Genomic DNA, 22,884 nt, shown 5'->3' on the forward strand with positions numbered 1-22,884 from the left:
CACCCTAAAAGAGCTTTGCCAGGATTAGCAGAGTGTTGGAATTGTTCCTTAATATGTGAGGCTTCTGAAAATTGATTTAACAAGGAAATCATTGAAAGACAGAAGATAGAAGGAAATTTTGCTATTTCCATGGGAGTGTAAAATTCACAAATAGAACTATTTCTCCCCAGTTCTTTGAACTCTTCCTCAGGGACTGTAACTGAAGTTTACACAATTAATCTGAGAATAGCACTTCTTAGTGCTCTGCATAGACTGACTTACACAACCACCTACAACTACCTGAAAGGTGGTTGTGGCCAGGAAAGGGTTGGTCTCTTCTCCCAGGCAACCAGCACCAGAACAAGGGGACACAGTCTCAAGCTGCGCCAGGGGAGGTTTAGACTCGAGGTGAGGAGAAAGTTCTTCACCCAGCGAGTCGTTCGTCATTGGAATGGGCTGCCCAGGGAGGTGGTGGAGTCACCGTCCCTGGAGGTGTTCAAGAGGAGATTGGACGTGGCACTTGGTGCCATGGTCTAGTCATGAGGTCTGTGGAGACAGGTTGGACTCGATGATCCTCGAGGTCTCTTCCAACCTTAGTTATACTGTGATACTTGCTGAAGCTGGCCCTATTCATTGATACTTGCCTTGTCAAATTAAGAGAAAATGAATTGTAATAAAGCTTTACTTCCACCCCGGAAGGGAGAAGACACAATTCACTGTATTTGTATAAGAAACAAACAAGTAATCATGAAGTAGCTTTAAAACAAAACCAATCTGCTATGAAAAAAAATAAAGCATTCATGGAGGTAAAGGCCAACAAGCTTAGACAAGATCTCAATTTATAAAAGAGAAATTATACTATTGTGACTCATTTATTAGGGAATCTTTACTGCCTTCAATTAACAACAACAAAAAAGTAAGTTGTGTGATGATAGCATGCTTGAAACCATAGTTACATGAATGATTTATTATTTCTGAGCTCCTGTTTTGTGAATAGCTGCAATTTGAACAGAGATCTGAATAAAGACCCTTATACCCACTCAAACAGAAAATATATTAGTAATAAACAAAAGCATCAGCACATGAACAGAAAACATTCAAACTTCACAGGTTCGACTTGCATTTAAACTTTTTGATTAGGTGCTCAACACCTGTATAGTCCAAGGAAAAGGTCAGCAAGGAATAATCTATTAGGTTACATCATCACAGCCAGCTACTCTACTCTCCTCTCCCCTTTGAGACGGCTGTCACAACCAACTACAGGTCTAATCCTCCAATTCTTATACAGGGACCTCCTGACAACTCTAACACCATCTCACCAACTACCACAGGACTATTTCTTATTCCAGTTTAAGTCACTGTAAACCCACATGGAATAAAACTAAAAATTACCACAACTATACCAAAAACCAGTATGTCCAAAACCTATCAGCAAAGTGGTTTTTCCTTTATACAAAAAACAAAATGGCAGCATGTTCCTTGGTGGAAGCCCAGAGACCACTTAACAAAAAAGGTCTCTGTTTTCAAGATGTATTAGGACTACAAAACTTATTTCACTACTTTCCCCCCCCCCCAAAGGACAAAAGCAGCTTCAGTTTCCTCTGTAATCCTGTCTGACTCTTGGAACTCCTGCAGGCAGACAAGAACACCAAGAACTATGACTATAGCTCATATTGGGCATTAACTGAGTATTTTTAATTCAAGATTTACACCTACACTACAAAAAAAGCACATTATACAAATGTGTCAAGCCCTCTTTCCACAGTTACCAAGTAATGCAGACATATTCAGTCACCACAGTCCAGATCAGACCGGTGACACTATAAGACATCACACAGGCAATACAACACCACACACTGAAAACTCATTTAACAAAATCCATAAAAAAAATAAAATCCCATGGGAGTCTTTTGCCTCAGTGTATCACCTGCTTCAGATTCAGCATTCCAAATATTTAAGCTTTTTCTACAACAAAAAAATTTTGTTGGAATGACTGCATGCAGGGAAAAATGGAATTCATACCAGAGCCAAAAAATAATCACACTTATCACCTGTGCTTCTTGATGCCGCTCTTAAGACCCAATTCATAGCAGATATGGCTTTCACAATGTATTTTCCCCTGTTCAAAGGACTAGTATCCTTACTTGATGCTTTGCCAGATTAGTGCTATAATCAAGCCAGACTGTCCAGGGAGGTAGAACTGAGCTGTTTCTTTAAAGCTCTCTGTAAGTCCCCTCACTGCCCACCCTTGAACCATGAACAGGATGACCATAAAATAACCATACCCACCTACAAGAACAAGAGATGCTAACATGCTTCACTTTTTGCATTTGCTCAAGTTTTAAAACTTTGATTGCATTAACATTCTTCTGATCTCATTTTAAGACTTCCTTCCTGCTCCTTGCAATTCTGCAGCTTTCTTTCCACCAAGACACCTTAGAGAGTACAAAGATGTTGGTCACAAGACACATCCAGAAGCTAATTGGTTTTCTTTGAGCATCTATATGTGTTTTTGTATGGACAAACAGGGAAGAGCTCCCTGCTCTTCAAGTGACATCTCAGGAGCATACCAAAGTAGACAACGACACAAGGATGAACAGCTACTCCCAGTGCTTGGAGACCATGAAAGGGAAGAAGCAATGAAACAACCCTCAAGTCATTATGCCTGTACTTACACCTTCCTGTGAAAAATTTCTACCCATTAGGATTTACCAGACGCAGCTGTCTTACACACACACAAGAAAAAAAGAAAGATGTGAGCACACCTGTGTGCGTCTGCACAGAACTTTGTGTCACATTACAGTTAAGATCCCAATGTCTGACTGTTTCAGAGTCCAGGACATTTACTGGACCTATTTGATAAATTTAATATTTGCCTCTCCTTTTCCAGTGCCCCCAAAAAGGCTTGGACTTATGCAGGTTCATAAAGTAATAAAAATGTTTAATTTATTAAATATAAACATAGCAAAAGTTAAGCCATATGGTGAATGTGCAGTTCTTAACAAGAAAGGGTTCCTGTTACCCCAACCCCAGGTGTCTCTACCTTCTAGGTGATGTTAAGCATGATTTGGGTGGAGAGTTGAGTAATATAGTCATATATGTTCAGCATGTACTCAGTTTGGCTCATCATACTGTGGGGTGTCAACTTAGTATTAAAATTGCAGTTAATTAGGCAAAGGTCTTCACTTGGGCACAAAATTAACTTTTCAGGCTCTCCTTGTGGTACCTGAACATCACCCAGCCTTCAAGTATCTCCTGACTTTTCAACAGGGTGCTCACGACCCCCAAATCATAGACAATTCACTTTCTCCCACCTGTTGTCCCTCCTATATATACACCCAAACTGATACACATTTGCTGTCCTGCAAGAGGGCAGTAATTTCCAGTTGGTTACTTACTGTACCCCCAAGCAGTCTCTTCCCCTCAAGACCTTATTACATCACTACATTGAAGTGCAGCACCTGAAGACTCCATGATTGTGCAAACTGTATCCAAATGCACTTTTGATTCATATAGCCCATTAGGATACCCAGATCACTCTGGAAAGGCTTCCCTGTCCTTGCTCCTTACCCCACTGCCTAGCATGATATGGCCTGCTATTTAAATCAGTACAGATCCTGTCTTGTCTCCGTGTTCTTGATTAAAAGTTTCAGTGCAATCTGGCCTTACTTCAATCCTCAAAACAGATTTCTAGAAGCATTTCCATTTGACAATGATTCACCACCATTGACTAACTTTTGAACATCAGTTAGTTCTTAATTCATTTACTTTTGCAATAGCACTGACATGTCAAGACAGGAGTCCCAAAGAAGTATGTGTCAAAGTCCTGACTACCTCTGCTGCTGCTGAGAGCGCACTATAGGTTCCACTTGGCTGGAGCTAGGGAGTACAGGGGACTGCAAGGGTTGCACTGTCTCCCTCCCCCTATATCAGGTGCCTCTTGAAGACACAGCTTCACTAACATCTCATGCAGGTGCGTCTCAAGCAAAACTCAAGTTCCCAGCAAGTCACCCTATTTGCTAAGACATTTTCCAAGGTGATGCAGACTGATATTCTGGATAATGCTTTATCAACTGAATTTTGCAATAACTTTTCCAATCTTTTGATGAGCCTCAATGTCAAGCCAGTTGGAACATGGTTAAATTGGTCACCCACCCTTCCCTTGTCTTCTCTGGCCCAGTTAATTTTAAGACACTCAATACCAAGCTAAAACAATCAAGTCATAGTGTTGCTGATTTTAAATACATCTATTTGTAGAAGGCAATAAATCTGAATAAATCTGTAGGAATGGCATTTATGGTATCACATTCTGCACCTTCCTAAATACAGAACAGTACTAACAATATTTCTACTTTTCTTGCATTCTTCTTTCTTCCTAATGTACTTCAGCTGTAGAAAATATGCAGATTTAATTCTCTAGCTTGCTTTGTAACTTCTAATGTGCACTAATTCTCATGTATGCATTTTTCCCTAATCACTGTACTTTGCTTTGAAATGTCTAGATGTGTTCTGAAGCCACAGGGCTGTTAGGGGAGTAGTTGTCTTTTTTCTTTAAACCAAAACTCCATTTTTTTGGCTATTTAGTATCTTCCATAGAGATCTCCGTTTCTAGTCACAGGTTTTTTTCTTCCTACAATAACATCAAATTCTCTATGATGACAAATATGCTCTTTCAAAGCAACAAGTATAATTTCTTTGGGGCTGCTCTCTGTTTGCCCATCCTGCACATAATTGAGTCCCATGGAAACCATCAGCTTCCAGTTGTGTGATACCAAAGTCCACAGTAGCTCTCAGCTGAAGAGCTGAAACAAGAGCTGGCCTGCAATTGTCCAAGTTTCCAAGGCACGGAACACGCTTCCATGTTGCAAATAGCACGCTCAGCACCTCAGAATCAACAAAACAAGAGTGCGTAAAGAGAAACAAACGTGTATGTTTACTGATTAGTCAATTTGGACACCTCCAAAACCCATTAAGCAAAAATAAAATCTGTGTTATTTCTTCCTCTTCCTTGACTGTAAAGGTAAGGCATTTACCAAGTCACCAATCTGTGAGTCAGACTGGACTACAAACATGTTCAGGCTCCTCCTTCTCAGCTTGACCCTCACCCAGGTTAATACCTTCTGCATATTACCAGCCATCTGCTGCTTGTTTACTGAACAAGGGAAAACAAACTGACCTCAATTCCACCCGAGGATGGCACAGAAACTGCAGTGCTCCTCAGCAGTCTAAGCAAAGAAAAGCAGTGCAAAGCACACACTCCCGAGTGTAGGCACAACACACCTTAGTTGCCCAAGGTAGAAGCACCTATGTTCTACCTGGATTTGCATATGCGGTCAATTGACTTTAGTACAGAATCAGTGTTTAGCCTCTAGGATCAAATCTTTCACAGGGCAATAAAACTTCAAATATTCAAGTGAGAAAACCACAACATCCGGTTTTGTGATAGCCACAACAGTAAGAAAAGCATTCAGAACCTCCCAGTTCCACAACTTTATTTAAATAAATGCTAATTATTCACATCTCTGAAGTCTCTTCAGCATGGTGATAGCAGTCTACAGATTTATTGCTGCAGTTTAACATACATGGTAGACTTTTCCACAGAATCAGTAGTCCCACATGGCTCTTGAAACACACACATTGCAAGCATTTAGTTAGATTAGAAATTCCTTATGATACTTAACCAATAGCTGAAAAGGAAATAACCTGGGTTCTTGCTGTACAGGAGGCAGTGCAACATTCTGCACAACCAATAATGACTTAAGGAAAAATATGTACAGCAGTTCAGTCATTTCCCTTCTTATTAAAACAGCAAAATGGAAAGGAAAATGAAGGAGGGGGGATAAGACTCCAGCAGTAAACTAAAAAGCAAAATCGAGAGCCTCACCCATACTTTCCACAACAAATTCCCCCTAAATTAGGCAGCGAGTATTCAAAACCACCAGTCTGCACAGACAATTCAGTCTAAAGTCTACACTCCCTGTGCTGGATTCCTCTGTACCCTGCTCTCAGGCCTAAGGTAAGGGTAGCTATGTGGGTTGCCCAAAGCCTGCCCATTCAGCCTCTCTCTTCTGTTCAGATTTTGATAAAGTTCTCTGTTTCATACACTTATCTAAAAAATGGCTTTGTAGGTGATGGGAAGAATAGAAGTTGAAGATGAGCTGGCAGGGCTTGTACTCCTTAACTTCCTTCATGCTCCTCCCCATCAGCTTAGAAAAATCTCACAAGGAATCAGTAGTTTTACCCACTTAAGTAGCTTGTTTTATTTACTATAAAATATCAAATATGTGAAGTAGACGCTTCTGCTGAAACTGTCAGTCACCAGAGTTAATGACAATTTGAAGAACCATAACAGTGTTTCAAAGGTCTAGCACGATGACTAAAATCAGTTCACATTCCTCTCATAATTTCTGATTAAGGTTAGCAGAGTCTGAAGGAGTTGCCTGAATATTAAATTCAGATGACAGCACAGAGTGACTTTAAAATACAAGTGCTATTCCTGATTAGTAATACACATGCATTCACATAAACCTCCCAAATCCTTATGATCAGCCTTCCTATACTATAATCCACTTTGGATTACTTCTTAAGAGACAAAAAAACATGCAAATTAAAAAATTGATTGATTAAACTGCTTGAGACTCTTCAGATACCCTTATCCAGATCCAGAGTGACTCTCGATTTTTCTGCTTGATACGTAGGGCAGTTGAAGCACTTCACTTTAAATTTAAACCTTCAGCTGACTCAATTTCTCAATGGCATGTGAAGACAAGTCCTAAGCTCCAGAACCACACAGAGGATTTACTCAGGAGTAACTGTTTGAAATATCTTCCTCAGGAGACAGACAGACAACACAACACATCAGAATGTTGGTTCAACACCAAATCAACAATGCAGGAAACCACACAATCAGAAAAGCCTGGTTCTGGTAAGTAAATGTGTAACTATTTGCCAGGTTTGTTTTAGTGAAGCACTTCCCTCAGACACCTACCCTTAGTTTGAAAAGCCTCTTATTCTGACACAAATTTTCAAGGCTCCTCTCTATTCCTTCCCTCCCTCCCTCCCTGTCCCTACCCTTCCTCCCCAAGCTGCATCCCCCAGCTGCTCTTTTCCAACCTCAGCCTGTAGCTCTGACAGCTGACAACACACAGGGCACAATCTAACATTAAAACACATCAGTCCCTTGTTTTAAGGTTTCAAGCATCACCTGAATCCAACTCAATGCAGCCTGGAAAAGGAATTGAAGGTTCAGATCCAGCAGAGAGGTGCCTTGAATTCGGATGCTCCCTCCCCCGCAGCTAGGCTCACATTGTTTTTTTTCCTGGGGATACATTTTCAGATCAGAGGCACAGCCTGCTGCAGATACAGATCAGCTTTGCTCATCCCACAGTTCTCTGTCGATGACAAAAAATAGCTCTGGAGGGAGAGGAGGAGGTTTTCAGCTGTTTCCTTCTCCAGTCCTCTCTAGCTCTTTCCTCTTTGTCCTTTTATACCTTGCAATAACGGAGAAGCCACTTTCTCATACTCATGGTTTGATGTCAGAGTAACTGACTGCTTACTTTGTGGAGCCACTACATACCCAGATGTGCCTTTAAAATGAGTTTAATAGTAGCCACAATGTTCCAGCAGCACCCTCAACAACACGATCACCAGGATTTTCATAGAAGAGCTGAAAAAGCTGTCACTTTGTTTTCTTATCAGAGGCAGCCTAGACAAGCAGCTGCAGGCAAACTGAAGTGGTCCAGAGACATGCTTCTACTAGGCATCACTGAAACTCTACTGGGCTCAGAAGAATCACAGAAAAGGGACATTTTCCTGAACAGGACCAAAAATAGATGGCTTTAAGATAGCTAGAAAGCATGTAATTGACTAATAGTATATTTTCCTCATAAGCAGTAGCTTTATTCTTCCTGAAACATTGATTGACATTTGGTCCTGTTACAAACAATTCCAAGGCCTCCCCCACAGAGCATCTAAGCTGCATCACACTAAAGCTGTTCCTTTCTCCTTGCCTCCAGCATATTCCTAACATGTAAACAACTCTGCTCTGCACAGAAGCAAAAGCACAGCTAGCTAGTGAAAGCTGCAGCACTAAGGACACTATCGGAACCCATGCAACCCTAATAACCCATTATTTCCACAGGGCACTGTATTTATTAACTAGAACTGCTCTTAATGCAAATGTACATGTGAAAAATTATTCCATTAGAACTATTTTTCAGATAGTAATGGGCTTTGTAATAGCCAACCCACACCCGCATCATCCAAATGCACAAGAGAAGTCAGTCTGAACGATGGAAGAATTGTGATGGAAGGCGAGAAGAAAGGCAAGTGTCAGAAAATCCAAGCAGGCTTACTGTCTGAGGATTTCTTGGTTGATGTATCACCACAATGACAAGTAACTTTCTCATGGCCAATCCTGAAAACCTATAGGGACTATTTCCATCTCAGCTTAAAATAAAGACTGTTTGGATTTTTTCCCCTCACCTATTCAGCAGTGATTAGCAGAAGAGACACTAACAGAAAAGCCACAGAAGTTTAATGCAAAAGCATTGTCTAGCCACACGATTTGTGCATGTTAACTCTTGCTTTACAGGCTTTGGATCAAGCATACAAGGTGAGCTGCCCTGGTAAGCTGTGCTCCTTTGGGCAAGTTTCAACAGCCAGCTTGACCTACTCTGCCACAGAATGCCCTTAGAGCACCACTGCTCAACCCACAAATTGCTCTCCGCATGCAAGTCTGCAAGTACAAAAAAACTACGGTCTGGAGGAAACAGAGGTCATCTCTGACCTCTATCTCATCCGTCCAGGAGTTCTGCAGTGATCCCACAGGAAAAGCAAATGTGACTGCAACTACTTCTGTTTGGAGCCTTCTCTGCATTAGGTTTCCAACGGCAGGAATCCAGAATAATGCAACTCTGGAGTTCTGAACTGCATATAGCTGCACTGCCAGGCTCAAATACCAGGATCTAGAGCAGGCCAGGGTGCCTTGAGGCATTTCCTCCTGACCAGCACAGCTGCATAATCTTTTGCCTCTCATGTTAAAACATAGCCCAGTGATTTCTGGCTGTCCTTCTGTCCATACTTACTCTGCAAACTGGGAGGAAATCAGTCATGTCCCAACACCCACTACCTTCCTTTGGCTTACTTTACACGTTCAAAAACGTCAGACTACAAATTCCAGACCCTGCTTCTTCCTTCCATGATGCAAAGCATCAACCTAGTCACACATATCCTTCTACCCTCCCACTTCTTGTCAAATTCCACTGCTCCTAATGCCACCAGATAAAGTCTTATTTAACTGAAGCCATGAAATCATGTACTTGTGCCCAGCACCTATCAAGGGCAAACTGCTTCCCTGTCCTACTCTCTCTGCAGCCCAGCAGGTAAATACCCAACCCAATCTTGCACATGTCCTTTATCCAAGCAAGTTCCACTGGAATAAAACAAGCATTCAAGGAGGTCTAGTTTTATAAACAAAATTACATATCCTTATCCACAGCAAGAGTTTCTTCATGATCTCCACATTTCCCATTTTCCACCCTTTTAACAAAAATTAAATAGAACCCCCCCCTTCTCCTTTCACAAATGATTTATTACAAAGGCCAAGCAACCTCTTCTTACAAAACTAACTGTAGTCTAACTTGGATGCTCTCCTTGCAAAGCAGTCCTGCACACATTTTTTCCTGCTCTAAAAATCCTACTCATGGTAATGCTGCTTCACACAATTGATTTTATAAAGCATTCATACAGCAGTGCAACTAAATCTTAACTTCTGACTAAAGCAAATTAAAGTTCATGGTTAAAGTAGGCCAAAGTGTATCGCTATCTGAAAGATGGAAAATTTAGACATCTCTTCACAGATTCAGGCCTTGAAAAGTGCAAGGTTCAGCTGCTGCACCCTACATATCTGATAAAATATCATGTCACAAACGCCAACGCCAAAAGATTGTAGCTATCTCTCAGTGCCAAATACCTGACGGCCATCTCCTTTTTTAGCGGATACTGATCAGACAACTGCAGCTGAGCCATAAATCAGGATTTAATGGCTAAGGGGACCACTGAACTGAAAACATGAAGCTTTTCAAGTTCAAATTATGAATGATAGTGACAGTTCAAGTTAAAATCATTACACATTTTCATTTGCCTTTCACATTTACAAAATAAAAATGAAATGAAGGTTGGAGAGTGGCTTTTTGTACGCTGTCACCTAACAAATACCTTGGATGTGTATTCACCAGGCCTTCAACGTTCAAAATTCAGTACCAAAAATGCTCAGGACTGTACATAGCATGGTTTTCATTAAAAAAGCAAAACCAATTTTATTACCTCAAGATCAGAGACTACCCTTGTATCAAAGATCTGCCCTGGATGGGAGCACTCAGCGGGTATTGATTTACATCTTCAAGGGTTTCATAGGGTTGCTGAAGCTTCCACATCTTTCATGAACTGTTTTTTATTGACCCCCTGCCTTTGACCTACTATAGCTGAAAAACTCCTGAAGTAAAGATTATTTATCTTAATTTACCTGAATTTAAAGGGCCAGTTTTGAGTCATCCTTTCAAGGTCACATTGCCAACTGCAGCACTCTCCACTTTTAACACAAAATCATAAAGGCAAAAAGGCACGATAGCCCTAGGGCTTTCTGTTAGACACACAGCTCAAAAAAACCTGTATAAATAGAAGGTCCTGACTGACAAATGCCTGTTGAGGAAAAGCTGATGAACCTGTATGCAAGAGCATGTAAACACTGAAGTACCAGAATGCCTTTATCCATGAAGCACCTAGTATGCCAGTGCAATTCAAAAAGATTATGAAGCAAGTATAATTAATCCTAACACTCATAGCAAAATGAGAACATTTGGCTTTTTCAGTGTGCTCTAACCTCATCAAAAAGTTTTAACAAAATTTGACATCTCTCTCTCTTATAAGTAACATATAAGCCAAAGTAAAGAAAAAGCAAATTTGCATTCAGGGAAAGACATTGAAACAAACATCTATAGACAGCAAACATGTCACATGCTAAACTGTATGTGGGAATCTGATGGATCTTTCAAATGGCTGAAAGCTGGGACACAGGAAAGGGCTTCTTGTTTTCAAATTAATTATTAATCAATCTTTTGGGCCATCAAACCCTATAATGACTCATCCACTTTCTTTACCAAAGTCTAAATGGTTACGAGAAGACTGAAGTTCTACTGGTACATTACCCTCCTGAGTGCAATACTTAACCCTGCATGAGAGAAAGGATTTTAGAAAGTTCATTCCTCTCTCCCACAAAAAAAAAGAAAAATAACTTTTAAAAAAATCAATGAACCTGAAAGGGGAAAAAAAAATAATCACAAATACTTCCATAAAGACAAAACAGTATCTAGAACTTTTGCAATGAATGGAACAAGAGAAGGCAAAGTCCAGCTCAGTTACGCAGAAAATCCAGTACTCTTGCAGTACCAGTATGCACTGCAAGCAATGACAGAATTCACATAATCAGAAATCCTCATCCCAATAGTTTAACATGCATACAAAAACTTCCTCCTGTCTGTAAAGGAACTGAGCTTTACGGAGATATGGCTTGACAGGAATTGCTTTTTAAGCTTACAAAATTAAGAACTTGATCCTATATCCCACATCCACATAAACCTCTTTTCAGAGTTAACAGCTCTATTAAATAAACTAAGCTGCAAGACTAGAGCTCAGTTGATGATACCTATGTACAGAGCTTGCTCTCTTCCTGTGCTAAAATTATATCAAAACATTAAAAGGTATTTCCATATCTCCCACATATGCAATTTTTTGCCAGCAGTAACAAGAGGATGACATCAAGGCTCAGAAAACATACCAGACACAGACAGAACAAGAGGGTGGAGTTTCCTGCAGCAACACCCAGACTTAAGTCCAGCAGCTCCCAGGGAAGGTGTTGCCTTTCTACCAGCCCAATGCCTTTGGAGCTGGCTCCCACTTATCAGTGTCAAATGTGAAACTCCATCCAGGAAACAAAAAGCTTCCTATTGTTTCTCCCTCCTCCACAGCCTCCTGGCTACTATCTATCCAAGCTACTATCTCTCAACCCTTTTTCCACGAAAACAGCTTCAATTTTTGACTTTTGCTATGCTCAACCTTGGAGCTACAGTAGAAAAAAAGGAACAGTAAAAAGCAGCATCTGCTGATTTATCCCCCACTAGCCTCTATTGCATGGTTTTGCTAAGACTATTTCTTGCAGCAGTCCACATAGCTGCCCTTGAATTTAATCATGCAGAAGTAACACGAAATTCACATGACTCTTGTCAGTTTTCCAGCTACGCCAGTTTTGCAAAAATGTCAATTAAAACAATCAGACCTTCCAACATTACCTTTGCAAAGGTATTAAGAGGTAGCAGACCTCTTGAAAGAGTTTGATTTACACATTGCTGCACAGTTACTTTCAGAAAAGCTTTTAGTTCAAACATAAAAATGACGACAGTGCTGAAGATTGCTGGGTCCTTGCCTTCTCCTAAGCTGCCCATAAATAAATAAAATAATGTTAACTGATCCAAGTAAAAGAAGTAATAAAAAGTTATGCTCAGAGGAAAATACCTGACCTGCCGTGAATAACGTGTTACTACAGTATGAGGTAAATTCAAGTGATTTGGAAAGTCAGTAGTGGAATCCAGTGCTGCAATTCAATATGTGCTACACACTAGAAATTGTAACTAGAATGCTTAAGTTGTACAAGCCTTCCCTCTTTATAGGGGCCCATTTTTCCCAGTCCCAGCGTACCATGGCATCCCATTAGCAAAGCTCAGTTAAAATACAAGTAGAAGCTGCCAATTAGTCTGAAACTCAGAAAAGTCTCAAATATTGTGCAGGAAACATGGCAAACAAGCCCACACAACTGAGGCAGTATAACAATAAGACTAAATTGGATACCCTCACAAATGATGAATAATAAGTTTTATTGGTGAGCATGCTAGCTGCAGGGAAAGTGTCTTCATACAATAATTTGATGGAAGACCCAACTAGAAAGAAATCAAATAATTAAAAAAACTAAATTGCATTTGCCAGTATCTAATCAGCCTGCACACACATCATGCACATGGGGCTGAGACACTGCTCTAGGAAGCAGGCTTTCTAACACCAGAACACTTTATATCTATATTACCATGGACGAGGGAATGGAAAAATGTAAAACCACATTCAAGAAAGGCAAAGTCTGCTTACAAAACAACAGTGACTCAGCTCCTGAAAACCAGTCTATGACTGGTCTGAAAACAAGATGTGCATTCCTTATGTGCCCTCTGGTTGTACAGAATGAGAACAAGTCCATCTTGTAAATACACTTTTAGGATGATAGATGATATTCCAGAAAAGGTGTTAAGAAACATCTGCAGCATTGTTTAACCCATTCAAACTTCAGAAAACATTTTCAACCAGTGCTGATCGATACCACCTTTTAACTCTGTACACATCTATCAATGTTTGATGTATTCAATAAGCAAGAAACACTCATAACCCTGGCCTCAGATCAATCAGAAACAGCTTATCTTGGGGACCCCTCCAACCCTAAGAGGTCATTCAGTTATTTTTAAGAGAATCTTCAGTTTTTTTAAGAGAATCTTTCTCAAATGCCATGACCCTTAACCTGCTGAGTTCCATCATCTTTGACTACCCAGCAAGCAAAGAAGCAGCTCCAAGGTCTTTTGTGACAAGCTGTGAAGCTCAGCCATTTAGTATTGTAACAAACACTTGGTAACACGGCTACTCAAAGCATTTATTTGTAGAACCAACTACATCTGTCCTCTTTCAAAAATTAAAGATAACTGTCAGGTTTTCATAACCCATCTCTCCCTTAGCAAGAAACTTTGGCTGCAAGCAGCTCTCTCCTTGACTGCTTTATAGCTCATTATATTGTTGTTTAGCGTCTAGGGGAGGGCTTCCAGGTCTTCTGCTCTTTTTTGTTGTTTTCTAGTGTTAATGGTGACTAGGGCTTTTCCTGGTACATTATTTGGGGGAAAAAAAACAAACAAACAAACCAAAAACCACAAGCAAACAAAAACAATAAACCCCCAAAATACATCTACTAAAAGAATTACTGCAGCACACTTGCAGGGGAAAAAAAGAAAAGGCAACTAAATCACCCCTCGATATTACTTTGCTGACAAGCATTAAAAAATGCTGGCTCCTGAGTATCACTTCAGTATACACTGAGTGAAAACACCCTCTCCAGCCTCTCCCAAAAGAACAGAAACCTTGAAACTGGCTCATTCCAGGGAAAAGATTAAAGGTTGCTTTTTCAGGTGTTGTTCATGCACACTGAATCTCTGTGCCAGACAGCGCCATTTAGCATCGCTAAACAGTTATACTGCAGAAGTACCTAGAGCGCTCAAATAGGTCAGGGCCTCAGCATACAAGGTACAGAGTATATGCATAATACTTGACACCCCTTGCCTTATCATATTTTTCTATTTCAAGTGTTTGTCTTGCCACTAACACAGTTATGTGAGCAATCCACACAAACAAAAGAAACTCAATGATACCGAGGCGGGGGGGAAAAACCACCACACCACAAAAAACCAACACATCCAAGTCCTACCAATGATGATATGTACTATCCAACATACAAGGAAAACAGAAGTAACTCTACCCCTCATACTGCATACAAGGGTCTAGCTAAATGTCAAAATAAAGCGGGTTTGTGGCTTTTAGGTTGGTATAACTCCGGTTATTATAGCAAAGACAGAAGTGGCTGTTGAACTAAGTTTTGGTAAATGCCTACTGATGACAGTTCTCATTTTCCCATTCCTTTACAATTCCCTTCCCTTCTAGAGGTGAAAGTTTCTCAGTTGTTGCCTTCAGACTGACCCTGGTTGAGGTAAATCAAGGGTGCAAAGCCCAAACCAAAAAGTTTGACAAGAGCTGCAGGGAGAGAAACTACAACCAGAGTGCTAAAAACCACACTGGCATATCTTTAACATTGACAAATATGCCATTGCCATAAATTTGGAACGATGCTTAAAAAGATAGAGCTCTTGGCAACCTGATTATTTTACCAAGCCGACAGCCAGACTGTCTCAGTCTAAACACACATACCAGGACAGCACAATCCAGAGGAGAAATGAGTCAATACATTCCCATAACTTCACCAAGGTTTTTGCTCCACGATGCTGTCCCTTCCAATAGCTTCCTGCTCCACCACTACCCACCTCTGCCTTCTCAAATACTCATCCATATCATGCAGAGCTTCCCTGCAGTTCCTCTGCCACAGTCACTGCAGGGTCTTTGGGTTCCTTTTGGCACACAGCAGGACCCCTGTATTGGTTGTGGAGGCAGCTGGCAATGACTGGCACAAGGCAGCCTTGCCCTCCTCCCTCAGCCCAGGCTGCCAAAGCCACACCAACCACTGATGTAATTAGATATGTGAACAGACAGACCTGCAAAGAGCTCCTACAACATGGTGGAAACATATCTCAGTGTTAAAGTAGCCACTAATCTATAGGCTTAAATATCTAGGGAAGTCTGCCATTTACAGCACTTCTGAACTGCACACCCTCCCCCAGAGGCTGGGGAATGCTTCAAAACACACAGCTCTTCAGGACACCCATCTTTTGTTTGCCCTTTCGTAGCCATTGTCCAAAATTGACTTCACTTTCACAAGCAAGCTAGTTCCAGGCTCAACCTCCACCTCTGCCCCAAACTTACATGGCTGGAACACATGAAACACTAAGGACCATCTGGCACTCACTCCATGAGCAGATCAGAGCAAGCTAACAGGTTGCCTCCTAACATTAAGTTTGTCATCAATATATTCTTTACAATTAACTAAATGAAAGTGCTGATGTATAGCAAGCAAATCCATCAGATTTGCCTACCTCTGGAGAAAGAACACTGTCGTAGACCACACGAAGGAGCTGCACGCTGAAACGCCAGTAAAGCGGGACAAGAGAAGTTAAAAATAACCAAAGCAAACCCACTCTTCCCTGGGTTCCTTCATTCTGTGAACAGCAGAGGAGGCACCATGTGCCAGCCCTGTTGTCTCCCTGCCAGTACCTGGTACAGCAAGGGGACTGGAGAGCAAAGACTGTTCCTCTCAGTGTTTCAATACCAGAAGCAATAATTATTACTTTATGAACTGACAAATAAATTAAATTGACTTAAATTCCCCCCCAAAGCAATAAAGTAGTTTCTACTTGCAACAATGTTATTGACAAGGCTGCCTCAAGGCAGAAGTAAGTTTTTCCTTAGGTGTATATATAGAGATGTAATTTTGACTTAAGCTCCACTAAAGAGGTTTCCTGACAAATATATTTTATATATACACACATACTCCATTACAGCAACTGAATACAGAACACTTGCACTGGAAAGCCCCTAGCCACAGTCTAACATTTTGCTGATTTAGCGGTATCAGCCCAAACTTTTTCTTTTTTTTTTAACTTGCTTCTCAACTATGCCAGCAAAAAACCTTACTGCAGAAGCCTTTCTAGTGGCTGTGAAATCTTCCTGCCTGTATAAACTCCCCCTGTCACAGTACACATTTTAAGCAGCACCAGCCACCAGCGGAAAAAATCCTCTAGTAGCCATAGCAGCACCTCAGGAGGAAGTGGCAAAATTGGGTAATGAAAGCATACACACAGGAGGGGTGAAGGCAAAGGAGAGCATTGCAGTAGTCAATGTAAGGGTGGAAATTGTCTGCCTTCACACCAGATTTGCACCAGCAGAAACTAAACTGCAGTCACAATCCTCCTACAAGAAGTTAACAGCAGTAAATTCTGCACACAGGTTGGTACCGACCAACTTTACTGTGACATACACGGTGTTTCATCTTCTGTTTGGATTTTTGTGTCATGTTTTGTGTGCAATCTATAACCTTGAGAAACAGTCTGCCTAAATATGTAGATGCAAGACATTCCATTTATGTCACATAGATACTAATCTTATTCCTCCCCATCAAGAGATGGTTGTCAGCTGGGACAATTATTTCCCTACCAAGAAAATATATATTTTATACATTATGTCTCAAGAGATGCATTATTTCTAAGGAAAGGCTGAGAGACCTGGGTCTATTTAGCTTGGAGAAAACTGAGAAGAGATTTTATCAATACTTATAAATATCTAAGGGCAAATGTGAGGAGGACAGGGCCAGACCCTTCAGTGGTGCCCAGCAACAGGAGAAGGAGGATCGAGCATAAACCGGAATACAGGAAGTTCCATCTGAACGTAAGGAAATATTTTGGAGGTGACAGAGCACTGACACAGGCTGCCCAAAGAGGCTGATGAGTCTTCTCTAGAGATAATCAAAACCCACCTCAGCAAGTTGCTCTGGGTGAACCTGCTTTAGCAGAAGAGTTGAACTAAAGCTGCAGAGGTTCCTTCTAAACCCCACCACTCCGTGATACCACCATTTCTTTACTAAAGCTTATCTCACAACTTCACACCACCTGTAAAAACCTATTATGAATAAAACCACCCATCCTGGAGTAAATCTCTCCACTCTTCCTAATGAGTGTCCTTACAATACAAATGCATCCTGACTGTATGAAAAGCACACAATGTAAAAAAACATAGAGAAGTATGGGTTAGAAAACAAAACTTAAGATAGATTGAGTAGTTATAAAGACTGCCTTGTCTGTGTTTTTACTCAAATATAATTATTTTCTGTCCTCTTGTTTTTTCTAAAATCTCAGACCTGCTGCAGGTTATCCAGCCTGTCATATCACATCATCACAGAAACCAGTAAGGCCTGGCTGCAGAAATTAGGTCAGCTTGCCTATGGTCATAAGGTCTTGTATACATAAGGTCTTGTATACAGCCATGAACTTCCTAGTAATGCTTCAGTAATCCCTCTTCATCCTGCCATGCAGCTGTTTTACTAGTAGCTGCTAGCTTTCTTCTAACTCCCCAACAAAGCCTCTCCACAGGAGGGATGTTTGCAGGCGAAGGAGCCGCTATCTCTTCCTTGGGAAGCAGGAAGCTGGATGTTAAATCAAATAAATGCTGAGTCTTATTTCCCAAGACAAAAAAAGAAAGGCAAAGGATTCCCAATGCATACTATAAAAGGACTTCCTTTTAACCACATAAGGAAAATAAAATTGGACAGGCCTAGAAATTATCCCTAGACTATTAGGAACAATTTTCTTAAGAGATCATCTAAACAAATACCTAGCTTACACATGGGTCAATTAAAAAACAAACCAACCACCCAAACAAACAAACCAACCAACCCCCCCGAAAAAACACCCAACCACCCACACATCAAAATGTGACTAAAATTCAGACAGCCTAAGGGACAGATGTTGGTGTTTCTGGAGAGGAAGCATCGCTTAAGGTGAAAAAACCCACGCCTCTTCAAATAATGCTTCCCTCTAGAAGTAAACTGCAGGCCACTGCCATGCCAAGCACTGAATGACTACATAGGTAGTAGCCCTGTTCTTAAAGTACCTCTAAAGGTGCATATAAATATGCAATGGTTTTGGTTGTAAGGCCTGTGTTCTGAAGAGTTCTACATGAACTGCAAAGTATAATTATGTAAGAAAAAAAATATTCAAATGCAATAAACCAAAGCCTTCAACTTCTGTCTTTGTATAACCAAATGAACCTAATTGCACCTTTTTGAGTGTGACAATCTGAAAGATGTGAATGCATAAATAACAGTTTCTAGGAACAGGTCACTGGAATCTCAGAAAACAAAAACACAGCTAACAAGCTTGTCAGTTGGTTTGGTCTTAAAACTCATCACTCTGCAACCTTTCCATGCTCTATGGTTGTCATTTAATATTGTCCTCAAAGTTTGCATTTATCTCCCTATTAGGATAGATAATAAAGCTGAGGAAAAACTCTTTCCTCAGAACATCAAATTGTGCTTCAACATTCAGACATTTGTTAAAAGCATTCCTGACCTGTTCTTTTCAACTCACAAGGAGTCTGGATACAGGTTCTTGCAAATACACTGATATGCACTGCACATGAGATATGCAAGTTAAATACCCTAGGAAAGGTAAGATTGCAGTAGTTTATTTCAGATGTATTACAGAAATCAAGCATGTAACACGTACCCATACCAGGCACACAAATGATGTGGCTGTCATTACTGGGGCACCATTGTATCACACACATTAACAAGACTTTATAACAAACAAAACTCTATTTTTATAATGATCATCCACAACTTCACTTCAACTCGGCATCAGGCAACTTTTGCCGTTCCTGGCTCACTACCTGATCAGGCTGCGCTTCTCCTCCTTCCTCCTCTGGCTTCAGCTGGGCTAAGCACTGGCTCCAGGAGGCTCTGCTGACAGGAATACCAAGCCAAGTGCTGATGGTCACTTTCTCATTTTGACAAGAGCCACAGAACTCCTCCTGTACAAAAACAAACTATTGTGAATCAAAGTGGCCAAATAAAGGGTTCACGTTAGCGGAGTGTCAAAGAAATGCCGAAACTCTGTCACACAGAAGCAGAATGTTACTCAACCTTTTGCCACCAGCGCCCAACATCTGGGGAAGACTGAGCATGAGTCTTATTTTAATAATTTCAGAAATACTCAGAGTTGCCATATTTCTGAAAAGCAGAGATCCCTCAAACTAACAATTTGCCCTTTCCCACATTGTCTTCAGTATGTTGGCTCATCCAAATCTAACTAAGAGCATTGCTATTTCTACGCCACCACTTCCACACACCACCATAAAAGCTAGACTTGGCTCCAACGATGAGGTAGTTGCATGCTGCATGTGCTCCACACAGCCACTTTGCTCACATTTGAACTGCTGCAGTTCAGAAGTATGCCAGGCAAGCAGCCCACCTTGAGTCAATAAGCTGCCTGGAAAAACTCAGGATGACACCTCTATTCCTGGGATGAACAAAATGGATGAAGAAAGATTCTCACCCTTTCTCCTTTAGCCAACATTTCCACCAGCCAAGAACCCAGCACAGCTGTGTTACCACAAGCTACTCCGAGACTCCAGGGCTGAACAGAGCTCACAGATGGAAACCAACAACACAGCAAAATGAACAGCCAGCCTCCAGCAGGTAATTCACGAGTATTTATTTTAGTTTGCTGCTTATTAAGTATGCCTCATTATAAATCAAGTATTTTACAGTAATTGCCTCCAATCAACAAACACTGAGAAAGCTGCTATGTAGACCAATGCTGCTCCATAACTGAAAAAAATCCCCTAGCAACAGGAATGACCCTGCAAGACTTTCCATGCACAGCAGGCTGGCTACCACCACTGCGTCACTGCCCTTCTCATGCCTCTTCTGCCCTGGCTGTGCCAAGCTGCAGTGCTGTGTGCATGAACCCTTCCCCAGCACCGCCAACCACCACATACTGCGGCCAGAGTGCAAATGCCAGCACAAAAAGGTGCTCACTGCAAGGCTAGCAAGCCCCAGCTGGCAGCAACACCTTGCCACAAATGGGGACAGACCCCCAAAATGAGGAACAGGGCTCACAGGGAGGGACAACTGGCTGCATGCCCTGTCCCTGCCACATTGGTTGCAGCTGCAGTGGAAAGCTGCTCTGCTGTTAACGGACTATGCCCACTGCCAAGAACAGTGCACTCACTCACCCGAGCTGCCCCCTGGCCACTGCAGTCAAAGAAACACCCCAAATCAACACACACACACACTTCTCTCTTCATTTATTTTTCAAGGCCTTTTCAGGGTTGGCACCTGCTGGCACACAGAAGTCCACAGCAACAAGCCCTGTGTCATGCTTTCCACAGAGAGCACTTTAAAGGTCAACAGGAACCTGCTGTTCCTGGTTTCTTCTTAGCAGTAGGGATGCAGGATAAGGAGACAGGAGAGATACTGCCAAATACACAAATAAAATATTTATCTTGAAAAATTTATTCCTTCAAAAGAGTGGGGGGTGGTCAAGCAGTCTCTAGAGGACTAAATCCCTTTTACCAGCATACCCCACTGGAGCTGGAGTTTTCAGAGACTGTTGGGTTTTTTTAAATACACAGGAGTGAAAAAGCTCTGATTAGATACTTCACAAAGGTTTATTCCAAGCAGGTTTCAGAACAGACCCTTGGATTGTACTTAAGTTCTGACAGAAAATGCTGTCACAGCCACAGGACCCATCACAGTATCACAATATCACCAAGGTTGGAAGAGACCTCAAAGATCATCGAGCCTAACCTCATGACTAGACCATGGCACCAAGTGCCACATCCAATCCCCTCTTGAACACTTCCAGGGATGGTGACTCCACCACCTCCCTGGGCAGCCCATTCCAATGACGAACGACTCAGTGAACAACTTTCTCCTCACCTCGAGCCAAAACTTCCCCTGGCGCAGCTTGAGACTGTGTCCTCTTGTTCTGGTGCTGGTTGCTAGAGAGAAGAGATCGACCCCTTCCTGGCTACAACCACCTTTCAGGTAGCTGTAGAGAGCAATGAGGTCTCCCCTGAGCCTCCTCTTCTCCAGGCTAAACAACACCTCAGCTGTTTCTGTAACTTTTTTTGACAAGAAAGACCCAACTAAGAAGGGCCTAAGCAGAGCCCAGCCCCTCTTCAGCAGCCACCTCAAAGACAACAAACAGTTTTTGAAAACAGAAGGCAAAGCCAGCCCCCACCTCTAAAGCAGGAAGGCTGTGTTTTTTGAAAATGCATCAGCTTTTAAGGAAGGGTGTCAGGAGAGGCCAAACAGCAGCACCACCACACTTGCTAAGGCACGGAAAGACAGGATAGCTCGTCTTCAAGAGCTGTATCACAATATGAAAGACTGCTGAAGTCCATCACCACCACCCTCCCCTTCCCAGAAGGGACTGAGCACATGAGCTGGAACATACCTGCAGCGAGGTGGAAGGAAACAAATGACAAAAAACACAGTTGTAAGTTTTTTAAACAAAATTCAAGACAAACGAACAAAAATATCCCACACCAAAACGCCACCTAAAGCAGAAATTCTCATGAAAACTGGATCAGTGCACAAGCAGATACAAGACCAGCGAAGGAATCTTTCCCACAGTTTTTGCCACAGAAATCCCTGTTGATTTTGTTCCAAATCCTACTTGAAGGATTCTCTTTACGCTTCTTCCTTTAGCTCCCCCTTCCATTTTTGAAGTGACAACCACAATTTATTAAAGCAAAGCAATCCCTTACTTAAAGAAACATCTGCTCTAAGAACACACATCCACTGTTAGAGTAAGTATGTGGGACAGTGGGTACTGAGAAGATTAAAGGGAATGAAAGAGGGCCAGAGGGGACTAGATTATAAGAAGTGGTACATGTGCTCCTTATTTAATACTTCTTACAGACCTCTTCAGCAGAAGGAAAGACTTAGACTCCACTTACATGGGAGTGCTGGCAATACCCAGTGCCAATTCAGTCTCAAATCACAGCGAGACACTTGGCACTTCAGACAGAACACGTGAAACCTGCAAATGCCACATCCTATATACATGGCTGCCTTCATACATGCAGTCACTTAGACATATTTTCCACTAAGGAAAACATTACTTCTGTTGTGCTTAACAGGGAAGAAAAAAAAGATAAATCTTTGCTAATAGTGAAAAGACTCAGACAATGTACTTCGAGAACAAATTGCTATGAATTTTGTAAAGAAAGCAGAAGGGGGAATATTCACACTATCTCACTATCGGGGGGGGGGGGGGGGGGGGGGGGGGGGGGGGGGGGGGGAACCACCTGCCAGTAAGTAAAGCATTTCCAGTCATTAGAGGTTTCATTTTGGCACAACCAAGTAATTCTCAGTTCTACACGTATCTCCAAGTATCCAGCCAAGAGCAGACATTTGACAATCACTTTGGCTAAAATGCCATCTTCCTTCCTTGTTGCTGCATAAGAACAACAACAAACCACCACACAGGAACCCCAAACCAGCACAGAAACCTACTGCAGAAGTATTGTCAAAAGCAGCATGTAACCTAAACAGATAAATACCACATTTTGCAGCTGAGCTGGGGTTTGTAATCA

General features: G+C 41.6%; 1 protein-coding gene across 3 annotated transcripts in view; it reads right to left on the minus strand.

The window, feature by feature from the left end:
- Positions 1 to 22,884, minus strand: part of LRRC8D (leucine rich repeat containing 8 VRAC subunit D) — a 48,628-nt gene that overhangs the window by 17,087 nt on the left and 8,657 nt on the right. The window contains exon 2 of one of the 3 annotated variants that reach the window (XM_054165422.1): positions 19,168 to 19,308. The gene's annotated coding sequence lies outside the window, so the exon portion shown is untranslated. Of the gene's footprint in view, positions 1 to 7,183; positions 7,299 to 11,815; positions 11,837 to 19,167; positions 19,309 to 22,884 lie in introns of those variants that run through there. The other 2 variants (XM_054165426.1, XM_054165424.1) reach the window with 2 other exon arrangements.

The sequence above is a fragment of the Dryobates pubescens genome, chromosome 11 (genome assembly GCF_014839835.1).
Source record: "Dryobates pubescens isolate bDryPub1 chromosome 11, bDryPub1.pri, whole genome shotgun sequence".
NCBI classification, from domain to species: Eukaryota; Metazoa; Chordata; class Aves; order Piciformes; family Picidae; genus Dryobates; species Dryobates pubescens.